Here is a 20028-nt window from a genome sequence, read left to right as displayed (position 1 = left end):
TTCTACAACCATAACAGAATCAAATTAATATAACCTAACCCTAAATAAGCAATGTGTCACAGAATAAATGACACGAACAATCTTATATCCAAAATATTGGATCTAGATAGTAATGAAAAGTATCTAGAAACACAGAAATTGCCATATCTATCTTAAGAGTAAAACTCAACAGATCTATGACAAGATAATGAATTAGTAATAAAAAGATCCCCCCCCAAATTTTAATACCAAAGAGCTTTACTAGCAAATTCCATCAAACATTTAACTCACATTCTTTAGAGTACTACTCAAAATCTTTCAGCAATTAGAGGACTAAGCCATACATGGGTGCTGACACTTGTAATCCCAGCACTTAGAAGGTAGTAGTAGTAGAAGGATCACTTTAGACCAAGGCCAGTCTTGTCTATATAAAGAGTGCTGTGGTTTGAGGATCACCCTCATAGGTTCATATAGTTGAATGTTGTGCTGCAGCTGGGAGAACTGTTCAGTAAGGATTAAGGGATGGCATTGTTAGAGGAGGTGTGTCACTGCAGGGGGGTAGACTTTTTCAAAAACCCTCACCATTCCCTGTCACTTTCTCTTTCTCAGCAGCATGATTATGTTTCAGGGTTTATGCTCTCAGGAACTGCTGCAATGCCATGCCTGCCAGCCTACTGCCACACTCCCTGCCATTATGGTTATGGACTCACCCTCTGAAACTATAAGCAAGCCCCCAATTTAATGCTTTCTTTTATAAATTGCCTTCGGCATGATGTCTTTTCATAGCAACAGAAAAGTAAGAAAGTTAATGATGCCAGCTGGAACTAAATGTTGAGACTCTGTTAAAGAAAAAAAGAAAAAATACACACACACACACACGCCTTTTGCTGTTAAGGAAGAAAAATATTAGGAGAGGAAATAATAACACATTTGGTGACAACGCATGATCCTAATATTAAGGGAGGAGGAGGAGGAAGAAGAAGAAAAGGAAGAGGAGGAGGAGGAAGAGGAGGAGGAGAAAACTTAAGGACCAATACTCCTTGAATATGAATGAAAAAAATCAAAAACTATGAACAAAAAGTACACAGGCACATTAAAAAGACTACATGCTGGGAATAGGCATGCACTTCTATAATCTCAGCACTCAGTAGGCAGACTATTTCAAATTGGAGGCCAAGATAGTCTACTTATATAAAATAAATTCTATGCAAGTCAGCAAGGGTTACAATAGTAAGACTCTGTCTCAAAACAAATTATACACTAAGACCAAGTGAAATTATCCTAGAAACGCTACAGTGAGTCACTGTAAGAATATTAATATGCCACATTAGAAGAATGAAGGAAAATGCTACATGATCAATTCGATAGACAAACCTGAAAAAAGCATTTGGGTAAGTTAACATGGCTTTTTAATAGGCAGGCATAGAAAACCAATAGTTAACAACAGGTAATAGTAAGTCAGGTGTAGTAGTGCACACCTTTAATCCCAGCACCGGGAAAGGAAAGGCAGGCAGATCTCTATGAGTTGAGGCCATCTGGTCTACATAGAAAGTTCTAGGCCATCCAGGGCTATGCAGTGAGATCCTGTCTCAAAAATAAAACAAAAACCATACTCAACATAAACAACTAAAAGTTCTTTTCTAAGAACAAAACATAGGAGCTAATTTTCAATGTTATTCAGCAGCATAGTGGAAATCCTAAACACAATGTTTAAGCCACAGAACAGTGAACATCAAAATATGTAACTATCTCTACTTGTTCAAGATATGATTCCAAAGAATACACAAAAATAAAACAAAGACACTATGAGAATAAACAAATTAGGCAAAACTACAGGATACAATATCAACAAAACCTAATTATTTCAATATATAATACATAATAATAAACAAAAAATAATAAAACAATTTCCACTTAAAACACCATCCAAAAATTAAAGTACTAGAGAGAAAAAGAAGACAACATGAGGCCGGGCGGTGGGGTGGCGCACGCCTTTAATCCCAGCACTTGGGAGGCAGAGGCAGGCGGATCTCTGTGAGTTCGAGGCCGGGCTGGACCGACAGCCTCCAAAACAATATAGAGAAACCCTGTCTCGTAAAACCAAAAAAAAAAACACAACATGATTACCAAGTCTCAGTCATGAAGGTTAACAGAGCCATACAAAAACGGCTAAAACTCGGAAATCTAAAACTTGGCATTGTGGCACATGCCTGTAGCTAAAACACTCAAATAGCAAGGCAGAATAATAATTGCAAATTCAAGGCCAACCTGTACTACACAGCAAGACCCTGATGAGAGGGGAGGAGAGGGTAAGGAGAAGAGAAACAGGAGACAAAGAAGAAGGGGAGGAGGAGGAAACCAAAGTCTAACAATTGGTATAGAAATTAACGAAACGAAAATATACCTCACAATAAAAAATACTGAACCCTATCTTTGGCGGTTTGAAAGGAAATGGCCGCCCAAAGGAGTGGCACTACTAGGAGGTATGACCATGTTGGAGAAAGTGTGTCACTATGGGGATGGGCTTTGAGTTTTTTTCTCAAGCTTCACTTAGTGTGACAGCCAGTGGACTTCCTGTTGCCTGCAAGATATAACATTCTCAACATCAAACTACATCTGTCTGCGTGCCCACATGCTCCCTGCCATGCCAATGGACTGAACATCTGAAACTGTAAGCTGCCACCTCAATTAAATGTTTCCTTTTAAGAGTTGCTATGGTCATAGTATCTTTTCATGCAATAAAAACCCTAACCAACGCACTTATCTAAAAAAAAAAAAAACACGCCCACACACACACACACACAATACACGGTAACATGGATCATTTTCAAACATGTTAAATGAGTCTAAATATTATATGATCTCAATTATTACAGAAAAGGCCAAGCAAATATCTAGGACTAGTATTTGCTTGGGAGTAGCAGCAGAAATTAGCACATTGTTTTCCAAAGTATTATAACTAAGAATCACTGAATTGTAAACCTAAAGCAAGACAATTATAGATTATATGAAATAAACCTCAATTTCTAAAAAAGAAAGGCAAGAGGTAAGAAAGAACAGGACTACTGTCTATTTCTCTCTCAACTCTACAAGAATAAATTGAATCCATATGTGAAGCAGTACACAGGACACACAGTTAAGGCTCTTTTTCCCCCTTTTGATTTTCCAGAGTTTTCCTGTATACCTTTGGAGCCTGTACTTGAATTACCTCTTGTAGATAAGGCTGGTCTCAAACTCACAGAGATCGGCCTGCCTTTGCCTCCCAAGTGCTAGGACTAAAGGCATGTGCCACCACCACCCAGTAAGTTAATGCTCTTTTAAAACTGAAGTTAACACTGCAAAGTAAAATTGTGAGGAATCAAACATAAAAGGATAAATGATTTTTTAGAATTAAATATGTAAATATACAAAATCCCCAAAAAAGGTGTCATGAGAAGCAGGACTCAGATCTTGTTTGTGACTATTTGAAATTAAAACCAAATTAAATGAATGATGAGGAGTGTTTAAATAAATTTAACATGTTAACTCTCACACTGTCCCTGGAGAGTGCCCTGACCCAGATCTGCTAATGTGCAGATAGATATGCCAATGTATTAGGATATAATAATTCTTACTACTAAAATGATCCAACTTGTTTTGAGTTCTTTCCAGGTTTACCAATAAATCTTCAGATTATAATCTGCTTTTGATATACATAGGTATCCTACCAAAAATAATGTATTTACTGGTCAGCACAAGCAGTCAATTTATAAGTTAACTTCTCAATGTAAATCAGTTGACACCCTAGAATACACCCTTGACTTTAGTCTTCTAAAACTTACATATCTAAGTGTAAATCATAATTTAATTTCTATGCTTATAATTTCAGAGACAGAATTCTGGCACATAGTTCACCAGTGTTCATCATATTAGGAACTAACAGTCTTCCCTAGAGACACTCTTCTGCCTTACTGGCAGTTCCTCTAAAAGCTTCCTGATTTACTAACCAAATAAATGCTGAGAAATTTGCATGCACATACAGATATGCTCCTAAAAGAAAAGAGCCTATATTAATGCTTCACAGTTCACAGAACAGTTTTATTAGCTAGTTCATCTACTAACCAATGTCCTTGAATGAAGAGGGCATAAACTCAATACAAGTGAGGCAGTGAGGTCAAAGGGCTTTTACAAAAGAACATGCTGCTAAAAAAAAATATTTATCTGAATTACAATCCAGGTTACTACAACAAAATCTATTCATTCTTTCCTTAGGCAGAGCAAGTATCTACAATAGTTCAAATGACTAAGGCCAAGTAAAATTAGGTTTCCTCCACCAGTTAAGTTCAATCTTATGAGCAGTCTCAAGAAAATTCTCTAATAAATAATATAGACAAATAATCAACACAGATGGCAATAGACAAAGATGTGCAAAAGTTTGGAAATAGAGGAAACATCTATAAGAAATATTAATAGAAGCACTAAGAATACCAAATTTAGAATTAAACTGCCTAACATGCATGAGCTTCATGATTCAACTCAGCATTTTTAAAGGCTAATAATTCTTTTGCTTTTTTAAAATTTATGTGTATTCATGAGTACATGACACATGTATATGGATACCCACAGAGCCAGAAAAGGATCTCAGATCCCCAGAACTGGTATTATAGGTTGTGAGTTGCCTGATAATGAGCTCTGAGAACTCAACTCAAGAAGAGGAGCAGCAGGTTTGATTCTTTACCCATAAAAAGTAAAAATTACAGGGCTCTACTGTGTTTAACAGTAAAATAAAAAATATTATATATCTATGTTCAAAGATAAACATTTAGCAGGGCAGTGGTGGCGCACACCATTAATCACAGCACTCAGAAGGCAGAGGCAGGCAGATCTCTATGAGTTCAAGAACAGCCTGGTCTACAATAGCTAGCTCCAGAACAGTTTCAAAGCCACAGAGAGACCCTGTGTCCAAAAACCAAAACAAATAAATAAACAAACATTTAAAAAGTTCAACACATGTAAATATCGTAACAGGACTTCTACGGGAAAGAATGATTTCTTTTAGAAAATGGAATGTTCCTGCCTGACAATTAAGATTTCCTTTTTTTTTTTAAGATTTAGAGTATGTGTAATGAGTGTTTTCACTGTATGTATGTATATGCACCACATGCTTGCCTTGTCAGAAGAATACATCAGATCTTCTGGAAAGCGATTACAAATAGGTGTAAACCATGTGTGCACTGAAAACCAATCCCAGGTCCTCATCAAGGAGCAGGCAACAGGTGCTCTTAATCACTGAGACATTTATCCAGCCCCTCAAATTTCCTGTCTAGAAAGTATCAAAAAGAAACTGTCAAAAGTTTTCAAAGTATTGTAAATGTAAATGTTACTCAGCATTTCTATATAAACTTATTTTAATTAAGTTACCAATTTTTAATACCTTTACCAACACTTTTTAACCAGAGTATATGAAAAAGAGAGGGATGAATTGACAGACTCTGGAGATCCCCCATGGAGGGCCTCACCCTCCCTGGGGAAAGGAATGGAGATTGGGTAGGGGGCTGGAGGGCCTAGTGGGGGGAGGGAAGGAAGGGAAAGGGAGTTGGGATTAACATGTGAAACAAGCTTGTTTCTAACTTAAATTTTAAAAAAAGAGAAAAAAATCTTCCTTAGTAAGGAGAAACAAAAAGAAAAAGAAAAGAAAAAGAGAGACAGAGAGATGGGAGAATGTGTATGGCTAGGAACACATACACAGTGTACATACTGAAATCAGAGGACAATTTTTAGTCAGTTCTCTCCTTCCACTGTGGGATCTGGGAATCAACCTCAGGCTTATTATACTGTTAATTGCTAAGATATCTCATTGTCCACCCTCTCCCCCAGCGCAAATGTAATAAAAAAATTAAAAAATATATATTATAGCCACCTTACACATTTCTTTTACAATAATTTCTTTGAGGGGAATATATATATGCACATGTGGTATCAGAAGACAACGTCCAGGAGTTGATGCTCTCCTACCATCTGGGTCACAGGAATCTAACTCAGGTCCTGGGGCTTGGCAGCAAGTGCCTTTACCTGCTGAGCCATTTTGCAGTGCCCACACATCAATACTATCACCTTTTTTTTCTGTCTAGCTTTGGCAAGTATCAACTGAGTTATATGCATGTTGGTCCTATGCATATTGAATGTAACTATCTTTAGACCAGTCTGTCAGGGTGTTTCCAGAGATGATAACCCTAAAAGAGAAAATGTGAGCAGTATTATCCCATAAGTGTGTGTTGGGGGTAGGGGGGTGTTAAGTGAGATAAAAAAGAGGGAAGGCAAAAGGCAAGATACACAAGCATTCATTTCCTGCCCAGCCCATCCTGCTTCCTGGCTACCATTAAGGTAAGAGACTGTTAACTTCATAACCACTCCACCAGAAGACTATAACCTCTGAGATCAATCATGAGCTGAACTAAAGTTTCCTTCCCTTGAGTTGTTTTTATTGTATTCTGTCAATATCTCTCTATTAACACACCTGTCTAACTCCAAAATTCTTACAGAATCACAATAGGTTTTCACTGTTACTTCTTTCATAATCACAACTGTCCATGGCACTGGAATTATCACCATAATTCTCTTTCCTATTCAATCTCCCTTGCCTACTCCAATATTCACAAAACAGTAAAACACAAAGATCCTCAACCTTGGCACTACTGGTATTTTGGGCAATCAACTCTTTGTTACAGGAAGCTATTCCAGCTATTTAAAAACTGTAACAGCATTCCTGATTATCTATGCCCTCTGATGTCAGTAAAATAAACCATCACACCAAGTTTTAATAACCAAAATTATCTACAGGCATTGCTAATTGTGCCGTGGGAAGCAAAATTAGCCCCCCAGGTGAAAGAACTGAACTAGAATTTTTACTTTTCTTGTTTTTGTTTGTGTGGGTTTGCTATTATTGCCTTGTTAGTGCTAGGAATCAAACCCAGGGTCTCAAGCAAGCTAAGCAAATATGTACTCTGAGACCCTAGAAATATTTTTAAATATTCCTCTAGGTAAAACTCACCCATGGCTTTTTATTTCACTTAACATAAAATTCATACTCAAAGTTCTAACTATTCCAAATACATGTTACACAATCCAGAGTCAGTCAATCACTCTGACTTCACAGGAAGTCACTACACTCTGCATATTCTCCCTACAGTAGCTACAGGCTTCTCCTAATCCCTGGCATACCATAAGGGTTTTTGCTACAGATTTTGGTCATTGTTTTTCCTGTGCTTCTACTCTTCTTGCTTAGGTTCTGTGAATTTCTCCACTAACTTCTCATTCTCATAGATGACTTTCCTTAGTATCATCACAATACCACACTTATTCCCCAGGAGGAATCACAGTATATGATTTTCCAGTATATAGCTGAAATTAAATGAACAAATCTATATATAATATAGACATTCTTAAATGATAGCTGAGTTGGCATCAGTGATAACTTTATCATAACCACCATTTCGTTCCCGCCTAGAGGCAATGAAACAGAGGGAAAGAAAAAGGAGATGTTTGATAAAGCCTCCATCTGCAAACTAATTTTCTGGAAGGTGATTCACAAACTAAATAATACATAATCAATCTAAGTCACTTGACACCACAGTCTATAAATAATGGCTATGTGTTTAAAGGTCCAAATACAACACCTATAATATGATAGTTGGAACGATGTTCTTGCTCTTTTTAAAATTTCATTCTATCACCAGCTTGGCCTGAATATGGCTAAAATGGAACTCTAGGGTTGGGGAAATGCCATAGCACTTGCCATGAAAGCCCAAGGACTGGGCGCTCACAAACTATCAGGCAGGTGTGATGGCCGTTTGTAATCCCAACATTCAGGAGGCAGGAATAGTGGGCTCCAAGGCCAAGCTTGCTAACTACACTAGCTGGAACTGGCAAGCTCCAGGTTCATCAGGAGACCCTGCCTCAATAAATAAAGTGAGAGAAATTAAGAAACAATTGTCTACCAGGCAGTCGTGGCATACACCTTTAATTCCAGCACTTGGGAGGCAGAGGCAGGCAGATATCTGTGAGTATGAGGCCACCCTAGTCTAGAGTTGAGTTTCAGGACAGCGAGGGCTGTTACACAGAAACCTTGCATCAAAACAAAACCAAAACCAAAACAAAAAGACACACTTGTCTATATTGCACCTCCAAACATACATGCATGCACACACACTCACACTTATATACAAGCATACAAACACATATACCGTCACCCAGATATATACACACAGGTATGCTGACTATATTATTTTGGACTTTTTACACTACGGTTAGTAGGTATTATACTTGACTACTTGACAGTATACTCACAAAACCAGGGCTTTGGTTCAAATACCTAATGAGATGATGCCTATCTCCTCCCTCATATTTTATAAAGTGCTTAGAAAAAGTACTCTAAATGCAATGTACTTAATTCTAATAACCTTAATAAGAAAACTTAGGTTTTCTGCTTTAAATACAGCCAGTAGAGAAAGCAATTTTTACAACCATACCTAATATGAAAACAATTAAAGAACAGATTTTCTTGTTTCCTTCTAAGTCTACATCAAGCTGTCCAATTCTTTGTGACAAATACCATGATCACGAGAAATTAAATATGATTATCAATAGATTACAAAAGCAAACTTGTGCTACTGAACATGCTTGCGTGACATGGTGAACATTAAGCTCTAGGATGGATCTAATAGTTGGCCTAGCAATCTTTTTTTTTTTCTCACGACAAGGCTTCAAAGGTTGATCTAAAACTCCTGGCCTCAAGTGCTCTTTCTGCTAAGCCTTCCAAGCAAATGGGGCTACACCACACTCAACTAACCTACTTGTAAAATACTGATTAAGAAAAAGTATGCCTATAATGTAATATAAAACTCTTTCTGACGCTTATTGGTGACAAAATGACAAGTATTGTTAATAAAATTGATTTGTTAATTCAAAATTAAAGAATATGCTCAATTTCAGTTCAAAGCTAGTGAAAATAAAAACATGAGTTTTTTTTTCCCCAGACAAGTCTATGAGCATCATTTTGTTTTTGTTGTTATTAATTGCTTAAGTTGGCTTCAGAGTCACAAAAACAGCTGAATCCAAACAGTGTTTGCGGAAAACTGTGTTTGAGGAAAGGTATTTGGCCTATCTACCTCACCTATGAAATAAAATCCTCCCCTGTGGAATAAAACCTCCATATAACTGCCGTCATTTACATTAATGCATGGTATCTAGTATTTGACATGTCCTCAATAAATTATCTATAACCAAGCTTCAACTAAGCACCTCATTGTGCACCAGAAATCTGGGTTCAATTAATCTGGCTGGGGTACATCTTCAACATGTAGCAGTTTTAGTCCTCAAATGATTCTCTTTTTTGGAAAGAAAAAGGTGGGGAGCTGCAGAGGACTTAACTCATGGCCTTGTGTGTTCTTAGCATGAGCTTTAACTGCACAACTCCAGCATCCCCTTTCCCAGGTAATTCTAATATGCAAGCACTAGCTTATGGATCAAGTTCAAAATCTTTAGTTTGGCACACGGGCCCTCTAGTCACTGCTTACTTACAGGTTTATATCTAAGTTCCCTTGGCATTTGGGGTATCTTTTTTGATATGTCAGTATTTTTGCCCTCAGGTACTAGGGAATGAACCAACACTCTTAGACTTTACCATGTCAGACAGCTCATAACCACCTATTAACTCCAACTCCAGAGGCTCTGACACCTCTGGTCTTCTTGGGCACCTGCACTCATCTATGCACACACAACAATTAAATCTTTTTAAGTGAAAAGATTGTATTTCTTCTATACATTTTCCAGTTATATGAGACCATGAATTATTCTAATAAACAACTGGGAAATGTAGAGAAATGTATCATAAATTATGTCTTTGAAAACTATCAGAAATAAACTGATGCCCAAAGTAATGATTGAAAGACATACGGCTAGCCAGGGGTAGAGATGTAGTTAAAAATCTTAACTCAAGCTCGAATGAAAATCAGTGATGAGCACTCATGCAAAAGGTCCTGCTTCAATGCCCAAATTTTAAAAATTAAGTTTTTGGTTTTTTCTTTTTAAATTAGATCTCAATTTCTGCACTATTCTACACCAAACTGCCTATATATTTATGAAATATAGTATTTTTGTTTTTATGAAAATGCCTTAAATATTAATAACCTAAAATGAAAACCAGCTAACCACAGCTTTGTTTTCTGTGTCCATTTTTACAGAAGGAAAAAAACAGTCAGCTATCTTATTTGATCTACAAACTTTATCTTGGAGGAAACTTACAGAATGTGTTTTACTCTTGGTAAAGACTCCTACTCCCTTTATTTACAGGATTATGCATACGAAGCCTAATATTCATAAATAATCTTGAAGAAATCAAATGTATCAATTGTAAGATAGGCATGGTAGAGCACACCTGTGATCTCAGCACCTGGTAGACTGAGGCAGGAGTACTGCCACAAATTCAAGGTCAGCTTGGTCTATGTATGAAGTTCTAGGCCAGCCAAAGTTGTAAGACAGTCTTAAAACACAGGCAGCATGGAACATGCCAATGTCTTGTTTTGATGCTGTACCTCTCTAAAGAAAAAGGACTCCAATTTCTAAAATGTGTTTAATGATAGCAGGAAACACTAGTTATTACCTTTATCTTTCTATTAGGTCATCTGTTGATGCCTATAAAACTATTTGATTTTTCAGAAAAATAACCTTACTATTTTATCTAGTATATTTTATTCACTTTTTAAGTTCTTTGGATCTACATACAATAAAGTCTAGTGGTTAAAAGCCTTTTAACCTCCAGAGCATCGATAGAATACTATACCTGCTTATGTACTGCTGAGAACCAATCTCAGAACTTCTTGTATGGAGACAGGTACTCAAAGAACATCCTCAGCCCTCAACCTTACTATCATTAAAATGTTCCAATTTCATAGGCAGAATAGGCAAAAATTAAAATAAAACTGGAAAAATAGACAACTACACATAATCAGTCAAATAGTAACATTTTTCTCAGAATCTGATAAAATAAGATCTCACCCTCTCCCAGAAAAAAAAAAAAATCAGCAAAGACAAGGAAAATTTTGAAAAATGTTATCAAAGCCAGATATGGTTGTGCACACTTGTAATCACAGCACTTGGAAGACAGAGACAGGAGGATCAGGCCAGCCTCCACTAACAAAATCAAAACAGTATTTTCACATCACCATTTGATCATTACTAAAATAAAGCATCCAATACTCATAAAACGCATTTTTTCCAACTGTGAGAGATACATTAACCAAGAAAAGGTCTAAGTCAAAAACTTATCAGACATAAAGCAAAAGATACTCAGCCTACAATTCACAACCCAAGAGAAGCTAGAACCAGACTCTTGCAGAAACAGATGGAAGTAGATGCAGAAATCCACAACTAACCATTGGGTCAAGCTCCTGAAGAACAATTCAAGTGAGAGAGGATCGAAAATATGAACAAAGGAGTCAAGACCATGATGGGGAAACCCAAAGAATCAGCTAACCCCAGCTAGTGAGAGATCACTAACTCCGGCCTTACAAATGGGGAACCTACATAAGACCAAACTAGATTCCCTTAACATAGGTGACAATACTGTGACTGGGACAATATATGAGGTCACTGGCAGAGGGCCCAAAATCTAACGCTAATGCAAACTGACTTAGTGGAACCCATTCTATATGGAGAGATACAGGAATGTGAAGGAAGAGGGGCTTTGCTCCTGCCTCAACCAGATGATGGGACAGACTTAGTAGACTTCCAGGAGGAAATCTTACCCTCTCCAAGGAGCAGAAGGGAGATGGGGGGAGGGGATTGGGAGATGAGGGAGGGGGAATGGGGATTGGAATGTAAAAAATAAATTAATAAAAAAAGAAAAAATACATAAAGAACTAAGAAATAAAGTCAAAAACTTAAAATTTACATATATTAAATTTCTCAAAGTGAAGTTAGAAATCAGGGACAGCCGGGAGTTGGTGGCCCACACCTTTAATCCCAGCACTCAGGAGGCAGAGGCAGGCGGATCTCTGTGAGTTCGAGGCTGGGCTGGACCGACAGCCTCCAAAACAACATAGAGAAACCTTGTCTCGTAAAAACCAAAAAAAAAGAAAGAAAAAAAGAAAAATCAGGGACAATAAGACATCTAAAGTAATCCCAAATATTAAAAATTGAATATACATTTAAGTAAGCCACAGATCAAAGAATTCAATGCAAATAAGGAACTATTTTACACTAAATAATGGTACAATACTAAAATTTAGGGAATACAGCAGTACTTAGAGATCAATAGATTTAAATGTTTTTTAATTGGAAAATAAGAAAATATAGGCTGAATAGGATGGCTGTTGTCTGTAATCCCAACATTCAAGAGGCTGAAACAAGATTATCATGAATTCAAGTCCAGTTTAGGCTACACAGTCAGAGTCTATCTCAAAAAAGAAAATGATAGAAAGAAAGAAAGAAAGAAAGAAAGAAAGAAAGAAAGAAAGAAAGAAAGAAAGAAAGAAAGAAAGATCTCTAAAATCTATGGCCTAAGACTTCACATAAGAGAGGAGAAGCCAGGAGGTGGTGGTGCACACCTTTAATCCCAGCACTTGGGAGGCAGAAGCAGGCAGATCTCTGAGTTTGAGGTCAGCCTGGTCTACAGAGTGAGCTCCAGGACAGCCAGAGCTACACAGAGAAAATAAAAAAAGAAGAAGGAAAGATCATAAAGAACAGAAATCAATTGCCCTAGCAATGATCAAAAGCTACTTAGACAAGGAAAGGGTTTATTTTAGTGCATAGGTCCATTGAGGAAGCCAAGGAAGGACAGAAGGAAACAAGTAAGAGCTTGAATCAGAACCCATCAAAACAGCTATGCTTACTGGCTTGCTCCCCATAGCTTGTTCAGCTTGATTTTTTACACACCCAGGACCACCTGACCAGGGATAGCCCCACCCACAGTGGGTCAGGCACTCCCATATCAATCACTAATTCATAAAATACCAACAAACATGCCAACAGGTTCATCTGATAGAGGCAATTCCTCAACTGAGGTTCCTTCTTCCCAGGTGATTAAGTCTGTCAAGTTGACATACTAAGTAGCACTAAGTAGTAACACAAGGCAATAGAAGACAATAAAAGATCGTAAAGTTGCTTTGGAAAGATGAGCTGAACCACTAGACTGGTCAAGATTAAATTATATAAAAACAGATTGATATTATAAGTAAAGAGAAATACTACAGATCCCACTGAAGATAGAAGGAAAACATAGGAAACAAGCTTACACTGGTAAACTAAATGAACACATTTTTAGTTGCAGTTTAACACAAGGCTAAAAAAAAAATGAGCCGGGCGTTGGTGGCGCACGCCTTTAATCCCAGCACTCAGGAGGCAGAGGCAGGCGGATCTCTGTGAATTCGAGGCCGGGCTGGACCGACAGCCTCCAAAACAATACAGAGAAACCCTGCCTCGTAAAACCAAAAAAAAAAAAAAAAAAAGAAACAGAAAAATTCGAACAGCCCTACAGCTGAATTTGAATTTACCAACAAATATCTTCCCACAGCTAAGTGTGGTTCTATAGTCTAGTACTCAGAAGACTGTGGCAGAAAGACTCCAAGTCTGATACCAGTCTGAGCCATACATCAAGTTAAAGGCCAGCCTGGGCTACAGAATAAGAACTTGTCTTAAATAAATTACTTTATACAAAGAAAACTTCAGATCCACAGAGTGTTATTAAAAAAAAAGAATTAGTACCTCACAGGCACACATGCAGGCAAAACACATATAATAAATTAAACAAAAAGCTTCCTCACACAATGACTATTACTCCAGCCAAAAGTGGAACACCAGGAATGGTGACACATGCCTATAACACTAGCTAGCACACAGGAGGCTGAGGCAAGGCAATCATGGGTTTTAGGCCAGCTTCAGTTACAGAGTTTATAGGCAGTCTGAGCTACATTGTAAGACCCTGGCTCCAGAAGAATTTTTAAAAGAGATTTACTTATTTTACTTTTATGCAAGTTTTCTGCTTGTATATGACATGTGTACAGTGCCCAGCAGAGGACAGAAGAGAGTGGCATATCCCCTAGACCTGGAGTTGCAGACAGGTGTGGGCTGCCATGTGGGTGCTGGGAATCAAACCTGGGTACTCTGGAACAGGCAGTGCTCTGAATTGCTGATCCATCTCTCCAGCCCCCAAGAAGAGTTTTTGAATGCAATTTCTCCAACTATCTCATTGGCATATAGCATTATCCAAATTTTTAATTTTTTTCAGTTTGATGGAAGTAAGTTGGTTTCTTACAGTTGTACTTTGCACTTTCTTGATTACAATTCAACAAAGACTACTATGAGTCATACCATTTTGTTAGGTTGTAACCAGCATTCTCAGTTAAAAAAAAATGGAAATCGTGTTCTTCACAAAAGTTAAATAATATTTCATGAATGATCTGCTATTTTGATTATATGTATTATATTTGTTTGTACTAAGTTAAAATGTTTAACTGCTGGCATCTAACAAGATAAAAGATATTACTGTATGTATTTAATTATAGTAAAACTCCACAGTTGGGCAACTCCCTGGCTCATCATTTCTACCCACAGCACAAAAGAATGTACTCTATAAAGCAGGCAGGACTTCCCCAGCATTGAATGAAAAAAACAAAAGGCCAACTTAGCAGCAGCTCTACGCGGTGGCCCACATCTGTAATGCTAGCTTTCTGATTTATATTGGAGTTTCTAGCCCGGTCTAAGCTAAATAACCAAGTTCCATACCAACCTGGGAAAATTCAGCATGACTCCATCTCAAAACAGATAGATAAATAAATAAATAAATAAATAAATAAATAGGGAAAAGGCTGGTAATATTGCTCAGCAGGTAAACATGCTTCCGGCCAATCCTGATAACCTAAATTCAATGCCCAAGTCCCACATGGCGGAAGGAACTAATCTCCAAAACTGTCATTACTTCCACACACATGCATAATGTGGCACACATACACCTACACACATATGCAATAAATAAAAGTTAAAATTTTAAAATAAAAAAAAACTAAACATACAAGGGAGGCAGGGATTTGAGACTTCCTTCAAAATACTGACTGGTAAAGAGAAACACTGAAGAGTTCAAGGGTAACCAAGATGGCTCAGTAGGTAAAGGAATTTGCTACCAAACCTGATAATCTAGTTCAACTGAAACCAGAAGGTGGAAGAAGGGAATGGATCCCTACAAGTTATCAGATCTCTGAATGTATACCATGGCGTGCACACAGCAGGAGGGAGGGAGGGAGGGAATAACAATCCAAGGAAAATCTCAGGGAAGCATTTAGGAGTGATCCAGCTCAACGGGGATCCTGTACTGTAACTACCAAATGACAGAAAACTCAACCCTTCCTTCTCTAGAGACAAACCCTACTTGCTACTTTAAGAATTATCTCATTCTGGCTTATGGAAGAGCATTCTTTATCTCTGATTCACAATGAAACCCTGTGCCCCAAAAGAGGTAGGGGTGGGCAGGGGGCGCAAGACTCAGCAGATAAAAGCACTTGCTGACAATCCTCAAAATCTTGAGTTTGATCACCAGTTCCCAAAGGTAGAGAACAAACTCCATAGGTTATCCACTGACCTTCATATGAGCAGCAGCCACACTCACATACACACAAATAAAATTTAAAGAATATGGGAGTAGGGTGTGGCTATAATCCCAGCACTTGAGTGATAGAGGTAGGAGAATCAGGAGTTCAAAGCCAGCCTAGACTACAATAACTCCCTGTTTAGTTCAAAAATAAATAAAAGTAGGGACAGAGAATGTAGCTATGTTAATGTACACCAGACCCTGGGTTCATACCTAGTAGTGCAAAGACAGACAAAAATGATAGAAGGGAAAGAAGGGAAGGGGAGGTTACTGCTTTAGCTCTGCCCTTTCTTTATGTTCAGATTCTAAAAGAGTAAATGTGAAGATGCTTCTCTCTCCATTAGCAGTAAACAAATGACCATCAAACGACCTTTTCCTTGAGTGTGGGAGAGATCATGTAAATATACCAGAATAGCTCTCCTATGACTACACTATGGGGGGGAGAGAGTTGGTATTTTCATATATGTAATTAATGTCCCTATATCAACTGAATTCACATAAAGATTATCTGGGTGGTGATGGGGGAAGTCCTGTGTATATGTCAATAAAGCACTGTTGGTCAATAGAGAACCAAGATAGGTGGGACTAGGAGTCCAGGAGAACTCTGGGAAGGAAAAACACAGGGAGTCAAGATGTAACGCCATGGGGTAGGAAGCCCGGAACTATTCTCCGGTAAGAGAAATACTTAGATTAACAATTATGGGGTAATTACTTAAGTCAGAGCTAGCCAGTAAGAAACAAGCAAGGCCAACAGCTTCATAATTAATATAGCCTCCTGTGTGTTTATTTGGGACTGATGCGGCTCTGGAACCAGGTTGGCGGGAAGGCTTCTCTCAAGGAAAAGGCTTCCCTTTACAGGGTGGGCCCGACCTCATCAGGTTAACTTTTGAAAGAGATCATAAAATTTACAGAAACTAGAGACAAGTCAGAGAGAGAGAGACTCCTATAGTAGCCATTTTGCAAATTGCTGCCCATTAATGTAGTCCGAATACTAAAACCCCAGAAACAGATATTGGGGTTAAAACTGATGATCAGAAAAACAAATCGGTCAGCCACTAGCTCTTACCTCGACCTGAGGTCAAAATGGGCCATCCTGTCACCAGGAATACTTAGACTGAATCTGACTGCTTCTGTCTCCTGCCTTATATTCCTCTCTAGTGCTGGGATTAAAGATGTGTCATTCTAAGTTCTGGGACCAAAGGTGTGAGTCAGCTCTGTTTCTCTTTTAGACTGATTCATGTAGACCAGGGTGGCCTTGAACTCAGAGATCCATCTGCCTGTCTCCTGAGTGCCTTAAAGGTGTAGCCACCACTGCCTGTCCTCTAAGGCTAACTAGTAGATTATCTCTGCATTCCGATCTTCAGGCAAAGTTTGTTAGATCACAAACAAAATATCATCACATATTAACACACAACACACACACCCCCAGCACAAAGGAGGCAGAGGCAGGCAGATCTCTGTGAATTTGAAACCAGCCTGGTCTACAGAGTGAGTTGCAGGACAAGCTCCAAAGCTACAAAGAAACCTTAAAAATAAAACCCAGATCACAAACCTAGGGGATGTCTCAAGAACTTCAGTTCAAGATCTCTCCCCTATAATACAGTTTTCTTAAGTTTTTAAAAGAGCCTAAGGCAGAACAATTGCTATAAACTCAAGGCCTTCCTGAGCTACATACCAAGATACTTTCTGAAAAAAATAAATAAATAAACATATTCAGTAGTTGGCTGGCCTGGTACCCACATGTAATCTTCTAACTCCATAGGCCATGAACAACTGCACAGTGAATTCAAGGCCAGCCTGGGCTCCACAGTGAGACCCTATGTGGGGGAGGGGAAATGGCCACATCACAGTAATTGTATTAATCTTTTCAAAGAGACACCACTGGACCCCTATTTGTTTTGCTTGTTTAAGACAGTATCTATCTCATAAGATGCCCATGCTAGGTTCAACTTGTGATTAATCCTGTCTCCAGAGTAACCAGAATTACAGGCATAGACCACCATACAGAATTCTAAAGTACAATTTTAAAATGCAAAGAAAAAACTAGCAAAACACCTGTGGGTTTTATTAAGTTTATTTGGGTAAAAAAAAAAAGTGTTACATTCCCCCATAATGAAAAACAACGAAACAGCATTCCTGGTCCTTTCAATATTTCTTGATCAAATTTTTAGCCTCGACTTATATACATTATGAGACCATCACCCATCGTACAATAAACGAATCGTTTTTATTCTCACTGTTCTGTACATTTCAATAAAAGCTTCACCATCAGAATTTGCAATTTTATATAAAAAATACACAGAGAAATCTAAAGTTACAAATTCCATCAAGTTACAAATCATACAACTTCATGCGGATTTAGGTACTTTCGCAAACACTACTTTTGCTGAGATGTAAAATGTAGTTGTTTCTAAGCACAATCGGGAGAGAATAAACATACCCCTCATCTCAACACCAACTTCAACAGCGGATAATTCACTACCACAAACTGCACTGTTTGGGGTCTACACAGCTCCAAAGCCGTCCCACGACTTAACTCTCCCAGGGCACGACTGCCTGCAATGTGAAAAGAATCACTAACAATTCGAATGTAGGCAGAAGCGGGTGACGTGACAATCGGAGAACAGGCAGCACCCGGTTCGGACCCCTCCGAGGGGGGCTCGGGTCGAACTCCAGCCGCTCGGGTTTCCCGGACCTTCACCCGCCCCCACCTTCAGAGAGGAGGCAAAACAACTTTTATTGGCCTCATCTCCCCGGAGATCGCGAAACTAGCGGGCCAGCGCTCGGGCCTGGACACGTTTCACCAGGAGGCCCCCCGTCCAGAGCTGAGACGGCAGATAGCGGGAAAAGCGGGCAGCGACGCTCCGTCTGCCCAGGGCGTCAGCCCACCGCCCCACCCCAGCAACCGGAGGCCTGGGCCAGCAGTCAAGCTGCGCGACCCCCAGGACCCTCGGCGGAGGCGAGCTCGTTGTCATGTGACGCCGCCGCCGCTACAACACCGCAGAAACGCAGGGCGGCGGAAGGCGTTCGCGCCAGCCCGCCTCGACTGGCCCCGGCGCGGGCGAGTCCCGAGAGCCCGGGGCGGGGAGGGGGGGCGGAGGGCGGGCTTGGCGGCGGGCCCGAGCGCGCCACAAAGGCTTCCGCGCCACCGCCGGAGAGCCCAGACGGGCGGGGGCACCGTTTTCGCGGCCCGCGGGAGGGGTGGAGAGAGCGGAGTGCCCGCCGCGCCCACAGCAGGTCCCGGGCGCTCGGCCGCCCGCAGTCGCCGCGCAGCGCACAGGCCCCGCGCGGCCTCCCTCCCCCGCGCCGGCCCGCCCGCTCGCCCGCTCGCCCGCCCGCCCGCCGCTCGCGCTCTCAGGCTCTCTCGCCCGGCCTCCATCTTGGATCGGCGCTTTCAGCCCCCGCGCCGCTGCCGCCGCATTCCCCCTCTTTCCCGCCCCCCGCCGCCGCCGCCGCTCGCGCTCACCTCAGCTGCCCATCCGGGCGCTGTCGGCCGTCGACCTAGTTTCCCCCCAAAAGTCTCCGGTGTGTTATTCCCGATGTGGGGGGGTTGTTACGGGGTGGTCGCCGGGGGTTCGGGAGCGGGGGCCGCGCCTTCAACGGAGCTGCAATCCTAACCCGCCATCTGGTGGCATTTTCCACACGCCAATGGCGCCGCTGCAGACTTGGGTCCCGACCGCCCTCTGCTGGCCGCGGGGCTCACTGCCTTGCTGACAGGCCGGGTCTGCCCGGAAAGGGGAGGGAGTAGAGGCGCGAGCAGGGGCCCTCGCACGGGGGCGCGCGCTAATGCTTGCCTCCGGGTTGCGCGCACGCGCACCAGCGGGGCGGGAAACGTGGCCTCTGCGTGGCGGCCCCGCCCCCGCTCAAAGCTCTCGCCCGGCTCTGCCAATGGCGAGCCTCCGCTACCTCGGGACGAGGGCGCTGTGGACAGCTCGTGGGCCGCCCGAGGCGAGCGGAAGGACAGACTCCGTGGCGCCTGCGCGACCCGCTCTCTGGGTTGCCGCCCGCCATTTTTAGAGCTGCTCGGAGACCCGGGGAGGAACCCGCCCCCGGCTCCTCCGCCGAGGCCCCTCCCGGGCGGGGGCTGCGCTGCGCTCCCGCCCGCCCCCGGGCTGCCAGCCGCCCACACCCGCCGTTATCGGGGCCCCGCTCCCTCCCCGCTTAGCACGAGCCTCCGACCTAGAATTGTATTCGCGGTTTATTATTGATGAGGTGCTTTCCCAGGACCAGGGTGAAAAGGTCTCGGGGACTGGGACTTGCCCTGCCGCGGAGCTGGACGAAACACTGGCCGCTCCGGGCCGATTGGCGTCGTCCTGCCTCTGTGAAGCAGATTCTCTCCGAGGTGCAGGCTTTGCATAAGGCGGCAGCATTGGCTAGTTAGTGAGATCGGAGGAGCTAACGCCGCGAAAATAGAGACGGCTAGGGATTAG

The 20028-nt window shown here is 41.1% G+C and overlaps 1 protein-coding gene across 2 annotated transcripts in view; it reads right to left on the bottom strand.

The window, feature by feature from the left end:
* The window catches only part of Stag1 (stromal antigen 1), a 272956-nt gene extending 253668 nt beyond the window's left edge, over positions 1-19288 (bottom strand). Inside the window, exon 1 of one of the 2 annotated variants that reach the window (XM_040740365.1) lies at positions 19065-19288. The gene's annotated coding sequence lies outside the window, so the exon portion shown is untranslated. The remainder of the gene's footprint in view (positions 1-19064) is intronic. The other variant, XM_005072015.4, reaches the window with a different exon arrangement.
* Between the last annotated feature and the right edge of the window lie 740 nt (positions 19289-20028).

The sequence above is a fragment of the Mesocricetus auratus genome, unplaced genomic scaffold, assembly GCF_017639785.1.
Source record: "Mesocricetus auratus isolate SY011 unplaced genomic scaffold, BCM_Maur_2.0 Super-Scaffold_100691, whole genome shotgun sequence".
NCBI classification, from domain to species: Eukaryota; Metazoa; Chordata; class Mammalia; order Rodentia; family Cricetidae; genus Mesocricetus; species Mesocricetus auratus.
The sequence above is the reverse complement of the archived record's forward strand: the minus strand, read 5'-3'. Positions and strand labels throughout refer to the sequence as shown.